Source organism: Ranitomeya variabilis, chromosome 2 (assembly GCF_051348905.1).
Source record: "Ranitomeya variabilis isolate aRanVar5 chromosome 2, aRanVar5.hap1, whole genome shotgun sequence".
Taxonomy (NCBI): Eukaryota; Metazoa; Chordata; class Amphibia; order Anura; family Dendrobatidae; genus Ranitomeya; species Ranitomeya variabilis.
The window spans coordinates 116,189,646-116,203,430 of NC_135233.1; the positions used below are offsets into that span (position 1 = coordinate 116,189,646).

Below are 13,785 nucleotides of genomic sequence, written 5' to 3' on the forward strand. Positions count from 1 at the left end.
CATTTTATTGTCCTTATGGAAAGAAACATATACAGTAAGAGAGGTCAGAATACAAAATTTGAAAATGTGTGGGGTGGATGGATGGATTACCCAGGTGTGGCGTCTGCTGAGTTACTGCAATGTACAATGGGTGTTGTGTGGTTGATTCTGGGGGGGACTCCTACATGTACAGGTGTGTTTTAGTAAAGCTCGTTATCTTTTCTCAAGAGGTGATGTTGTTAGATGGTTGTATTGGGCAATGGGCAAGAGATTGGGGGGAGGGAGAGGGGGGTTGGTAAAGGGGTAAGGGGGGTGTTTAGTAAAATGAAAATGTATTATCAGGTCATGTATCTAATGTATGGTATTTGTCTGGAAATTGTATCGGACTGTGTTATTGGCGTTTCATATGCTTTCATAAAAAATACATGATTAAAAAAAAAAACTACCCAGTGTATTATTATATAGAGATATAGATAGATTTATGAAAGTGGATTGTGTAATATTTGTATGCAGGTGAAAAGTGTGCCCCCCAAAGTCAATGTTACTGATGGGCCTTGGCCTTGACACCCCAGTCCGACACTGCCTACAATTTACAATAGGGTAGTGATTGTCTATGGGGTTTACTCATTGTTCTTTGGATCACAGAACTAGTTTTGAGGCACCAGCTTTTTATGAGTACAATGAATGACCTGCAGAAACAAGCTACTTGCACCTGTAAGGTCAATAATTCAGTTTGGGGGACATTATTACCTTAGCTTTGATACTTAAATGCTTTTTAACATATTAAATGAGGCAAGATACTGCGTGAAAAGAGTTCTATATAGTCCCAAAAGCAAAGCTTTCACGGCTGGATGACAGGTACTCGCACTATGTAGACTGGGGCAGGAGCAGACGACCATATGTTCACCATCTGAGAAAATCTGTCTCATTTGCTGACCACACTCTGATCAGCGTTTTATCAGAGTGGGATCCATTTTTCTCGACTGTAGAGAATTAAAAAATATATATATTATTATTATTATTATAGTCTTTATCTTCTATTCAGTCTGTTTGTGAAAATCCAATGTCATCTGAGTGCGGTCCGATGTTTTACACGGACCCACAGACACGACTGGGCGAGTGCTATCTGATTCTAGGAGGCAAGTCGTGAATGCTGCAATTTTTTTTTCTTTCATCTTACCACTAGGTTCAAGGAAAAAAAGTGGATGTGTGCACGACCCCATAAAATAACGTACACATGAGTGCCATCTGTCAAAACCACGGATAGCATTAGTCTGATTAAAATGGTCATCTGCACGAGCCCTTAGATAAACACAATTTGATCAGTTTCTCTCTAAAATGTCAAGGAAAGAAGGAAAAATTTATAAATCCGTGGAGAAATGTTGAACCTGACGGACCTAGTTACATAGGTTGAAAAAAAAAAAAAAAAAGGACCTATATACTGAGGAGGGGGGGAAAGGATTTCTATTTCCCCCCCCCCCCCCAAAAAAAAAAAACACCTTCTTGACCGCCTAGTTGCAAATGTAAATTGATATAAACTTACTAGCATACTTATTTTGAAAAACTGCACCGATTGTCCATTATCATGATGTCCCCATGGTGAATGGAGCTAGCTTTACATAGGTTAAAAACCATCCTCCTTCCCTGTTTTTGCATCAGCCATAAAAGTTCCCACGCTCGAGTTCATATGAGGACATCCAGCAGAGGGCGCGTCACCGCGACTCAAGGCAACTACAGGACATTCCCTTGCATTACATTCATTCACAACATTTTACAGACAGGAGCGACTGCATTAGCACAGCTCCTGGCTGTAAAATGATTTAACCCCTTCAGATGGATTTACATCATGGGACTGACAGAACGACGGAAGGTATGGGATATTGTTGATTTTATATTTTACCTTTTTTACAGGACGAGTGTCTTCAGGTGGATTAAGAGTATAATAAAATATTACACCCTGTGTCTTTATTTCATTAAAATACTTTTAAATAATGTGTGTGTGTGTCTTATTAACCATTTCGTACTATTGGATTAATAATGGATAGGTGTCATAATTGACGCCTCTCCATTATTAATCTGGCTTAATGTCACCTTACAATAGCAAGGTGACATTAACCCTTCATTACCCCATAGCCCACCGCTACAGGGAGTGGGAAGAGAGTGGCCAAGTGCCAGAATAGGCGCATCTTCCAGATGTGCCTTTTCTGAGGTGGCTGGGGGCAGGTTTGTAGCCAGGGGGGGCCAATAACCGTGGACCCTCTCTAGGCTATTAATATCTGCCCTCAGTCACTGGCTTTACCACTCTGGCGGAGAAAATTGCGCGGGAGCCCACGCCAATATTTTCCGCCATTTAACCCTTTATTTTACAAGCTACAGCACCCAAATTTTGCACATACACACTACTAACATTAGTAGTGTGGAATATGCAAAAAAAAAGGAATATGAGATGGTTTACTGTATGTAAACCATGTCTCATATCATGTCGGGTTTGCGAAGGAGAAATGAAAAGCCGGCAATTGAATTACCGGCTTTTCACATATCTCATGCTGAATTAAATATAAATACAGTATATATATATATATATATATATATATATATATATATATATATATATATTACGTGTGTGTGTATTAATGACATACATAACACATATATACAGTATATATATAATATATAGCGAACATTTGAGCACATAAATCCATTAGATGTCGGTTTTGCAAGCCTGCGAGAAAATATCGCAGTACAGATGCCATACGGATTACATACGGAGGATGCCATGCGCAAAATACGCTGCCACACCCTGCCTACGGATGACATACGGATCACTCTTTTGGGAACATTTCTGCGTATTACGGCTGTGAAAAAACGGACCGTATCTTCATACGCTAAGTGTGACGCCGGCCTTAGAAGGAGAAAAAGAAGAGATCAAAGTAGCGCACGATAAAGTGGAGAGGATTGTACCATTTCACAGGATCCCCTGGAGGGTAAGAGCAGATGGTTGCTATGAGCAGCGACTCCCAATTTTATTTTGCACCAGTTCTGTTGAATATTCCCCAGTGAGCCTAAAAATGTAATGGCTTACTGGAATTTATTATGTACTTTATTTTGACTAGAAGGTTTAAATTATGCTTAAATTCTTAAAGAGGAATTTGGCAGTAGGTTTTTTTCTATGTAATTTTATTCCAGACCCAGATTCCAGTGAGGAGTCACTTAGTTTACTGGGTGCCGCAGTTCTGATAAAAATCAGAGTTTTCTCTGCTGCAGATCTAGCAGTGCTTGAATGCTGAGCCCTGTATAACGCTGCCCACATCACTGATAGGCAACTTTCTATGTACATTGTACACTGACAGAAAGCTGCAAATGAGTGTTGGGGACGGGTTACACAGAACAAGTTGACCAGCTGACAGACAACAATAAGTCCTGTATTGATACTCCTGCTGATAAAACACGAATTTTATTGAAAAAGCAAAATACAGCCCAGTTAGTGACACATTGCTGGAATCAAGGTCTCCTCCCCTACACTGTGCTTATGACTACATCGCAAAAAATGCTGACAGATTTCCTTTAAGAAGTCTCCAATAATATGCCCTAAAATATGCACAGATCTGTCAGCCATATGTGCCTTATTCACCGGCTTTGTATTGTGCTTAGTTATAGATTGTTTTGTTTTTGTTTTTTTTGTTTGTTTCAACTTGTGCGGGCTCCCTAACTTTGAAGCATCCTCGCAAGCTGGCAGATGATGGCTGTGATAATCAGCCATCATCTGCCTCTAACAGCCAAGGGTTCTTTGGTTTCCTCCCACATTCCAAAGACATACTGATAGGAAATATAGATTGTGAGCCCCATTGGGGACAGCGATGATACAGCGCTAGAAATAAAAACTGATAAAGTTATGGCTCTCAGAATGAGAGAAGCACAAAAAAGCGAGATAAAAAACATAACATTTATACTGTACAGTGAAAAGAATGCAAAAAAAAAATCATTTTTTAATTTTTTTTTTCTTATCCAGCCTCAGATTTATTAATTTTTTTAAGTGAGCCATTATCACAGTGATTTGTACCCAAAACAAGTACTAGGAAAAACTATAGTTTGTCCTATAAAAACATGCTCTGTTGCAAATCCTGTCACTGACAAATTCAACTCATCCTGAAAACAAACAAAAAAAACATATAGCCAAGTCGCCGAAAAAAAAAATACTATGTCTCATAGAAGGTGAAAATGAAAAAAAAAACAAAACACCTTTCTACTAAAGGCCTAAAAGGGAAAGTCATTAAAGGGTTAATGAACTTGGCACAGTTGTGATTAGGCCAGTCTCACACGTCCAGATTTTTTCCGGTACCGGAATTATCGGTACCGGAGTTATCCGTGTCCGTGAGCTCACGTGGCACACGTGCGGCAGCCGTGTGCCGACTGAGCACCACACGGACCGTGCAGGAGACAGCGCTAGAGTTAAGCGCTGTCCCCCCTGCGTGTGGTGCTGAAGCCGCCATTCATCCCTTCTCCCCAGCAGCGTTCGCTGGAGAGAAGGAATGAAAAATCATGTTTTTTTTGTTTTTAAAATAAAGTTCCCGGTCAGCTCCCGCCTCCCACCCCGTGTGCCCGCCCGCTTGCATTAAAATACTCACCCAGCTCCCGCGATGCTTCCTCTCAGCGCTGCAGCTTGTTTTGTATGAGCGGTCACGTGGTACCGCTCATTACAGTGATGAATATGCGGCTCCACCTCCCATAGGGGTGGAGCCGCATATTCATCACTGTAATGAGCGGCACCAGTCATACAGGACAAGCTGCGGCGCTGAGAGGAAGCATCGCGGGAGCTGGGTGAGTATTTTAATGCAAGCGGGCGGGCGCACAGGGGGTGGGAGGCGGGAGCTGACAGGGAACTTTATTTTAAAAACAAAAAAAATATGATTTTTTCACTCCTCTCCAGCAAACGCTGCTGTGGAGAAGGGATGAACGGCGGCTTCAGCACCACACGCAGGGGGGACAGCGCTTAACTCTAGCGCTGTCTCCTGCACTGTCCGTGTGGTCCTCAGTCGGCACACGGACATCATCCGTGTGCGGTACGTGTTTACACGGACCCATTGACTTTAATGGGTCCGTGTGATCCGTGCGCTCCCACGAACACTGACATGTCTCCATGTTTTTCAAACGGACACACGGTCCGTGAAAACACGCTGACATGTGCAGAGACATTTATTTTAATGTGTCTACGTGAGTCAGTGTCTCCAGTATGTGAGAAAACGGTCACCACACGTACCGGAGCCACTGACGTGTGAAACAGGCCTTATATACAGATATAATTCTTGTTATTGCACATCATGAGACTCTATGCTTGACGAGCTGTAGAGCTTATGTTTCAGAGGAGTGAAGAAATAGGAATGTTTTCTCTGTAATTCAATTTCTATTTCAAGTGAATTTTTACATTCTAAGCGCTTTGTCAGCATATTTTTTGTAGTGCGGTGCCCAAAATTGATATAGCAAAGTACAAGAAAAACCACAAACTTAATAACATGCTACTTTAAAGAGAACAAGTGGGGATCGGAGAGATTTAAAAATATTCTTTTCTCTGCCAATATGAATGCCAACTGGGACATGCCAAAACGTCAAAATTAAAGATTTATCCAGAGAAATGTCCTCAACTACTGTTACATAATTACAAGGATTTTCCACTCTCCCAATCTGCAAGTTTCTACCGATCCTCAGTACAATTTATTGATCCAGACCTACGAATGAGCCGAGTGCCCAGTGTACCGGTATAATGTTAGTATATGGACCCAACTGAATGAGCTCACTTTGTAGCATGGAAAGTGGGGCTTACAGAATGTGATCAAAATAGGTATTTAAAAAAAAAAAAAAAAAAAAACCCTCTTACATTTCAAAAGGATTTGCCCATCTCCTAAAATGATTGCATACAGCTGGCATGATTTCACTCTGTGTTACGTGACAATGTATGGTCTCATCAGCTCAACGATAATAAAAAGGTCTGCGGAAAGTTCCTCCAATTGGCCACAGTGTGAATGCACACCTAAGCATTGTACTTATACCGACATACAGTGGGGAAAATAAGTATTTGATACACGGCCGATTTTACACGTTTTCCCATCTACAAAGAATGAAAGGACTAATTTTTATCGTAGGTACACTTCAACATGTGAGAGACAAAATGTAAAAAAATATATAAAATTCCAGAAAATCACATTGTATGATTAAATAATTAAAATGCATTTTTTGGCATGCTATAAATATTTGATCACCTACCAAACAGCAAGAATTCTGGCGCTCACAGACCTGTTAGTTTTTCTTTAAGAAGCCCTCCTACTCAGCACTCATTACCTGTATTAATTGCACCTATTTCAACTTGTTGCCTGTATAAAAGACACCTGTCCACACAATCACACTCCAACATGGCCAAGACCAAAGAGCTGTCTAACGACACCAGGGACAAAATTGTAGACCAGGCTGGGAAGGGCTTCAGGATATTATTGGAAAATGGAAGAAACGCAAGATGACCGTCAATCTTCCTCAGTTTGGGGCTCCATGCGTAATGTCGCTTCGTGGGGCAAGGATGATTCTGAGAAAGATTAGGAATCAGCCCAGAACAACACAGGAGGACCTGATCAGTGATGTGAAGAGAGCTGGGACCAGTGTCTCAAACATTACCGTTAGTAACACACTATGCCGTCATGGATAAAAATCCTGAAAGCACGCCTGCTCATGCCAGCACATGTCCAGGCATGTTTGAAGTTTGCCAATGACCATCTGGATGATCCAGAGGTGGCATGGGAGAAGGTCAAGTGTTCAGATGAAACCAAAGTGGAATAATTTGGTATTAATTCCACTTGCTGTATTTGTCGGAAAAAGATGGAGGAGTACAACCCCAAGAACACCGTCCCAACCGTGAAACATGGTGGGGGAAACATCATACTTTGAGGGTGCTTTTCTGTAAAGGGGACAGGACGACTGCACCATATTGAAGGTAGGATGGATGGGGTCATGTATCAGGAGATTCTGGCCAATGACCTCCTTCCCTCATTAAAAGGGAACCTATCACCCCCAAAATCGAAGATGAGCTAAGCCCACCAGCATCAGGGGCTTATCTACAGCATTCTGGAATGATGTAGATAAGCTCCTGATGTATCCTAAAAGATGAGAAAAAGAGGTTAGATTGTACTCACCCAGGGGCGGTCCCGCTGCAGTCCGATCCGATGGGCGTTGCGATCCGGGTCCAGCACCTCCAATCTTCATTCGATGACGTCCTATACTTGTCTTCACGCTGCGGCTCTGGCGCAGGTGTATTTTGTCTGTCCTGTTGAGGGCAGAGCAAAGTACTGCAGTGCGCAGGCGCTGGGCCTCTCTGACCTTTCCCGGCGCCTGCGCACTGCAGTACTTTGCTCTGCCCTCAACAGGACAGACAAAGTACACCTGCGCCAGAGCCGCAGCGTGAAGACAAGAGGACGTCATCGTAAGAAGATGGGAGGCCCCGGACCGGACCGCAGCGGGACCGCCCTTGGGTGAGTATAATCTAACCTCTTTTTCTTATCTTTCAGGATACATCGGGGGCTTATCTACAGCATTGCAGAATGCTACACAAGGAGAAACAAGGAGTACAAAAACGCCCATATATAAAAAGTATAACAATTATTTATTAATTATCAATAAAATGACCAAATACATAATTATTAAATACTTTTCAAAAGACAAAGAAATGTATAATGTGAAGGACACAGAACAGAAAAGTCCGACAATTGCATATATCACAGGACTGGGTAATCTGAGATCATAGTATATAAAGTATATCATACCACTGTCTAACCACCATAATCAAAATAACGCAAGCATAATGCCAATGTGGTTATAACCCTATGTGTGTAACAAAGGTGTAGACAGAGCAGATCTCTGTATCAAAATATCATCTCACCCAATTTCGTCCAGGCAAAGGTCAGACAGACGCAGCCCCAACGCGTGTTTCGTGTGGGCTTCCTCAGGGGGCTGTGCACATTCACATTATACATTTCTTTGTCTTTTGAAAAGTATTTCATAATTATGTATTTGGTGATTTTTGTACTCCTTGTTTCTCCTTGTATATTATTATATTCTGGAGTATTTTAGCCTGTTTTTTTTTTTTTTTTTTTTTTTTTTTTTACAGTGCAATTTTTAATTTTTTCTGGGTTTTTATTTTATAGCATTACAGAATGCTGTAGATAAGCCCCTGATGCTGGAGAGCTTAGCTCATCGTCGATTTTGGGGGATGACAGGTTCCCTGTAAGAGCATTGAAGAAGGGTCGGGGCTAGGTATTCCAGCACAACAATGACCCAAAACACACAGCCAGGGCAACTAAGGAGTAAGAAGCATTTCAAGTTCCTGGAGTGGCCTAGACAGTTCCCAGACCTGAACCCAATACAAAATCTTTGGAGGGAGCAGAAACTCAATGTTGCCCAGAGACCACCCCGAAACCTGAAAGATCTGGTCAAGAACTGCAGGAAACGTCTGACCTCTGTAATTGCAAACAAAGGTTTCTGTACCAAATATTACGTTCTGTTTTATTATTGACTCAAATACTTACTTCATGCAATAAAATGCAAATTAATTATGCAAAAGTCATACAATGTACAGTATATCTGGGGTTTTTATTTTTCGATTCTGTGTCACAGTTGAAGTGTATCTATGACAAAGATTACAGACCTCTCCATTCTATATAGTTGGGAAAATCGGTAGTGTATCAAATACTTTTTTTCACCACTATGCTCTGGCTCAATTTTTTGTTTTTGTTTCAGGTTTTTACAGTTTGCACAAACAGGGGCTTGACTCCCCTTTTGCTTATATAGGTTTCCACGGATTGGTGCCCGTACAGTCGGGACCCGATCCTGCTCTGCCCTTAATAATTTGTATGTCTGATACATAGTGAGGTGATCTATAAGAGTTTGGTACTGTCCTGATTGGGTACACCTTCTCGCTGTGGATTTTATGCTTTTTCTGATTAAATAGTGTTAACCAAGTACCGCATTTTATTTACATGTACTATTACTATTCATTTAGTTATTACAGGACATTTGCTCATATTATTTTTATGTTAGTGTAGATTACGCCAGACATAACCTACCACTTTTGATTAACTTGTCGGGTGGGAGTTATCCTGGTTTGGTGTAGCTTACCAAAAGTCGAAAAACAAATTTGATCAATGCAAACTGTTTTATGCCAGAATTGTGGCATAACCACTTATGAATGGGGCCTATGTGTTTATAAATGTATTAACCATCTTGGGTACTGTGATACGTAGAGGCTGTTTAAGCCAAGCAGTCATGAAATGTAAATTAAAATAATAAAATAAATTATTTTCAGCCAAAAATCCATGTATTTAACACAAAGAAACTGAGTCCATACACCACTCCAAGTTGCACTTAAAAGCAAATGTTTTGAGCGATCAGTTGAGGTCTCAGGACCAAGACCACTACAGATCAACAACACTTTGAAGTCCATGTAATAAATCTAAAGAATGTTTGGAACTGATAGTTCATATTGACATGTAGAAGAGGTTCTCGGAAGTAGTAGGGTTCCCAGTGGTATTGAAGAAGTTGGACAATGACAGACATGTACCGTACTTAGTAGCATGAATGGTTCTCTTGCAGTAACTCCACTTCACACTGCAGATGTCCATTCAAGTTCATAGAGGAGGGTCCTCGGTGCACCACTGCCTCCTTGACATTCATATTCTTTAAACACAGATAAATGCTTGTTTGTTTTTTTTTTGTTTTTTTTTTATGATCTGGAAACACTGTTGGGAGTTCACCAAAACGGAATGAACCACGGAGTGGTGCATGGGAGTAGACATCTTTTCATAGACAATAGTCATCTCCTCTTAAAGAAACATCGAGGTTTGGCTTGTAGAGCCTGCAAATTATACACTTCAGTGCAAGCTGCTCAACTTTCTCTGTCTTTGGTCAATCAACCAACCGCAAATCCTATTTTGACTTTAGTATATTTTTCCTTTTTTAAAAACTCAGGTTAGCAGAGGTCAAAGAGGAGCTGCAGACTTGAGACGTCTGGTCGAATGTGCCGAGAAAGAAATTGCCTAGCCTTCATTTCTGCATTTTACTTAATTACATGCAGTCTTTAATAGCCAAAACAGAAGACAACTTTAAGAGAAGACCAACTGAAAATCAGTTATATTCTAAAGGTACACTCGGGCTGACACAGAATTGGAGATCTAAGAAGGTACATAGCACTTAAAAGGGGTTGTTCCACAAACAAAAGTACATTTTAATTAACAAGTCATGAAATAATAATATGTTCCAGGATTGGATCTCTTAAAAAAATAATATGTTCCTCTGCTGGGATAGTCTCATAAATATGCCCCTGCTATGTACTGTGTAATCATATCAGAAGAGTTTTTCTGAAGATCCTCTGCGCTGCTGGATGGTGGAAAGAGGTCAGTCTGAAATGCGATTTAATAAATTAATGTTTTTTATTCAATTCTACGCCTTTCGAAGTTACAGGCACTTCTTCAGGAAGGGGTAGACCACGTGAGCAAGAAGACACATGGGTGATTTTTTATGCTTGTGCTTTTTGAATTTGGGCGCCAAACGTACCACCTGACAATCCAGGTCGTGTCAAACATCAATGTGGTCATGCATTATATAATATATAGAGATAGATAGATAGATAGCTAGCTAGCGTGTATACATTACACAAATGTTAAGATCATTTAAAAATACATTTAAAAAACTTATTTTAAAATACACTGCTCAAAAAAATAAGTGGAACACGAAAATCCCACATCCTAGATATCACTGAATGAAATATTCCAGTTGTAAATCTTTATTCATTACATACTGGAATGTGTTGAGAACAATAAAACATAAAAATTATCAACATAAACCACAACTAACATCCCACAGAAGTCTGGAGTTGGAATGATGCTCAAAATCAAAGTGGAAAATGAAATTACAGGCTGATCCAACTTCAGTGGAAATGCCTCAAGACAAGGAAATGATGCTCAGTAATGTGTGTGGCCTCCACGTGCCTGTATGACCTCCCAACAAAAGCCTGGGCATGCTCCTGATGAGGCGGCAGATGGTCTCCTGAGGGATCTCCTCCCAAACCTGGACTAAAGCATCCGCCAACTCCTGGACAGCCTGTGGTGCAATGTGACTTTGGTGGATGGTGCCAGACATGATGTCCCAGATGTGTTCAATCAGATTCAGGTCTGGGGAACAGGTGGGCCAGTCCATAGCTTCAATGCCTTCATCTTGCAGGAACTGCTGACACACTCCAGCCACATGATTGACTTAGAATTTGTATTATGGCAAGAAAAAGCAGCTGATAGTCTATTCAGTAGGACTATCAGCTGTGTATCCACCAGACTTCTGCACAACACAACTGATGGTCCCAACCCCATTTATAAGGCAAGAAATCCCACTTATTAAACCTGACAGGGCACACCTGTGAAGTGAAAACCATTCCCGGTGACTACCTCTTGAAGCTCATCAAGAGAATGCCAAGAGTGTGCAAAGCAGTCATCAAAGCAAAAGGTGGCTACTTTGAAGAACCAGAATATAAGACATATTTTCAGTTGTTTCACACTTTTTTGTTAAGTATATAATTCCATATGTGTTAATTCATGGTTTTGATGCCTTCAGTGTGAATTTACAATTTTCATAGTCATGAAAATACAGAAAAATCTTTAAATGAGAAGGTGTGTCCAAACTTTTGGTCTGTACTGTAGATAGATAGATAGATAGATAGATAGATAGATAGATAGATAGATAGATAGATACACAGTCAAAATTGTTGGTACCCCTTGTTTAAATACAGAAAAACCCACAATGGTCACAGAAATAACTTGGATCTGAGAAAAACAATAAAAAAAGATCTATGGAATGTACACATTAAAGTCAGACATTGCTTTTCAACCATGTTTCCACAGAATTAATAAATAAAACTCATGAAATAGGCCTGGACAGAAATGAAGGAACCCTTAACTTAATATTTTGTTGCACAACCTTTTAAAGGCAATCACTGCAATCAAATGATTCCTGTAGCTGTCTATGAGACTTCTGCACCTCTCGACAGGTATTTTTGCCCCAAGAGCAAACAATTTTGACCACGTGTGTATGTGTATATGATACACACACACAGGGGCGGAATATAATAGGGCCAATCGGAGGCTGGCAGCTGACATCAGCCGCAGCGCGCACATCGCCGGCATCTGACGTCATTGTCAGTCGCCGGCGAGTGCTCGCTGCTGGAGGGAGCAGCTTCGCCGAAGGAGCCTGGGAATTTTTTTTTTTTTTTTAATTGCGAACAGCAATCCGGGGGGCCCGGGCCAGAGATGCTGGACGCACTGCGGCCAGAGATGCTGGACGCACTGGGGCCAGAGATGCTGGACGCACTGGGGCCAGAGATGCTGGACGCACTGGGGCCAGAGATGCTGGACGCACTGGGGCCAGAGATGCTGGACGCACTGGGGCCAGAGATGCTGGACGCACTGGGGCCAGAGATGCTGGACGCACTGGGGGCAGGACTGGAGACATGGGCAGAATGTAGATATGGGGGCATGATTGGAGACACGGGGCAGAATGAAAGACATGGGGCAGGATTGGAGACAGATCGTGCAGGATCATGGGGCAGGATGGATACGATGGAGACTGATGGGGCAGGATGGGGAGATCATATGGGGAAGAATGGATACTCATGAGGGCAGGATGGGAGAACATATGGCTGGAGCCAGGAATGAGATACACGGGGCCAGGATGGGGATATTATTATTACTATAGAGGCTAATTAAGGGATATTATTACTGCAGTGATGTATTTATTTTATTTTTTTGAGGACACTGTTTTAAATGGGGGGGCGGGTGGTCCTGTTACTGTGTAGAGTGACACTATGTTGCCTCTTTTTCTTCATGTGGTGTAATGTAGAAGTTGGGAAAAATTAAGTAATGTGTTCTGCAAGCGGAGCTCGAGATAACTGTTAATTCCTGCAGAGACGAGTCCTGGCTGGATGAAGTGATGGCGGTCTGTGCTGGATGAAAGGTGAAAGACTTCACTAAGAGACGTCACTGGTGAGTCAGTGTGTTACGTGTACACTGACACTATACACTGTATACTATATACAGAGCTCCTGTGTGTAATGTCACCGGTGATCTCTGTATTACCTCTACACAGACACTGCATACCAAGTACAGATCTCCTGTGAATACTGGCACTTATGGTGATAGTATTGTGGGTTTTTTTGTTTGTTTTTTTCTTCCTAACTGAAGGGTAAATTGACTAGAACAATGGATGTTTGACAGGTTATAGTTTCACACAGCAACTATTTTTCTGGAATAATCTGGTTCAGGTATAGCATGACCCCATCGCATGACCCCGTCACATGACCGGGGGGCCCACAGTGTCTGAACAGCCCGGGGCCCTGGCTACCCTTAATCCACCCCCCCGCCCCCACACACAATTAATGCCTGGGGTTTTACTTTCTCACCCCTTGTCGACCCCCTGACCATGCGTTTCTTGGTTATAGAACAGTTTTCACAGACTGACTCCATAAAAAAAAAAAACTCACAAGAGTGTGTGTGTGTGTGTATATGTGTATGTGTATGTGTATGTGTATGTGTATGTGTATGTGTATGTGTATGTGTATGTGTATGTGTATGTGTATGTGTATGTGTATGTGTATGTGTATGTGTATGTGTATGTGTATGTATATATATATATATATATATATATATATATATATATATATATATATATATATATATATATATATATTTTTTTTTTTTTTTTTTTTTTTTTTTTTTTTTTTTTTTTAAA

General features: G+C 41.2%; 1 protein-coding gene across 5 annotated transcripts in view; it reads right to left on the reverse strand.

Annotated features, from left to right (window-relative positions):
* NINL (ninein like) overlaps positions 1-13,785 on the reverse strand; it is a 145,635-nt gene that overhangs the window by 96,523 nt on the left and 35,327 nt on the right. The window lies entirely within an intron of this gene.